Raw genomic sequence first — 1327 nt, forward strand, 5'->3', positions numbered from 1 at the left:
GGGTGGAATTCCTGGAATCGCTGAAGGCACTTCTGAAAGCAAGGGTCATGGCCGACAGGTTTCCTTTATCGTGTTTTTGGGTTTCCTCAAGCACACAAGGAGCTTGTTGAGAAGGTTACAAATGGAATGTGGCTCTTTTTGTATGACTTCAACCTTCGTCTAATGTATGGAATATGCAAGGCTGCAGGTAAAGGTGGATATGAACTTGAACCTGATGCATTCAAGACTTCGAAGAAGCCTTTTCCAACCTAGATAGGATTCTGTATTTAGAAGGAATATTTGCCATTGCCAGAGAAAAAATTCAAGGCTGTGATTAAACATAATTACTATGGGAAAAACAAGTTCAAGTTTCAACTGAATGCAGAATAGGTTAAAAAATTTTCCCAGTTGTTTTGATCGGTACCTTTTCAGAACTCTCGTGGTCCTCAAACTCTCATGGTCCATGAGACAGTAGGCCTGGGAAACCTATTCGTGATAATTTTGGGGAAACAAGACGTGTACCATTTGTTGATCAGGTTCACCAAGTTCCATTATATCGACCTGACATAGTATTGCCTCAGCGTGCACCATTCCTTGATGCTTATGCTTTGAAAGCATCAAATCCATATGCTTCTACATATCATAGGTAGGCCCTGCCTCCTGCTGATACATTGCCTATGAGGAATGGGTTGTTATTTGATATTGATTATTGTGGGGTAGATCCAGGGCTCGAATATTTACACCATCAGAGAACAAGAGAACGTGTTTTAGAGTAGAATTATCTCGATGAGGTCAATAGGCCTTATATGCTAAGAGAGGTTGACTACACTGATGCTTCCCTTCATAGAGCTGACTTCACATCTCCTAGACGTTCATATTTTCTAAGAATTGATGGCAACTATTTTAGCTATGAAATCAACAGCATTGAGTTTTTGAAGGAGAGGTGGCAGTATTCAAAACATTCAACGAACAAATGGAAAATATTTCAAGAATCCAAGGCATCTACAGAGTGTAGGTGGAGGATGATTTGATCAGCATCCCAGATTATCCCTGATTTCCAGCGATGTTCCAAAACAAACTTAGGCAGGCAATTTGACTTGTGGCAGCAAATCAATTGTTCTGTTTTGTTGTGATTTAATTCCTTAGTTATAAGTTAGATTTATTTTATTTGACCACATAAAAATATATTTAGGTGTTTGTTTGTTTTTCTATTTTAATTATTTTGATTCCTATGTTTAGGAATTCATAATTAATATGTAATAGGGTATATATAAGATTATTTTAAAAAGATATAGGTTCGATTTTTGCAAAAGGAAGAGGCATTTGGACTGTGTAAAACTTCTTTGAA

At 37.4% G+C, this 1327-nt stretch overlaps 1 pseudogene; it reads left to right on the forward strand.

Moving 5' to 3' along the window:
* The window catches only part of LOC149254369 (uncharacterized), a 10036-nt pseudogene extending 9026 nt beyond the window's left edge, over positions 1–1010 (forward strand).
* The last annotated feature ends 317 nt before the right edge of the window (positions 1011–1327 follow it).

The sequence above is a fragment of the Pinus tabuliformis genome, chromosome 7, assembly GCF_031772625.1.
Source record: "Pinus tabuliformis cultivar Carrire ecotype Pingquan chromosome 7, CPIR1, whole genome shotgun sequence".
Classification (NCBI taxonomy): Eukaryota; Viridiplantae; Streptophyta; class Pinopsida; order Pinales; family Pinaceae; genus Pinus; species Pinus tabuliformis.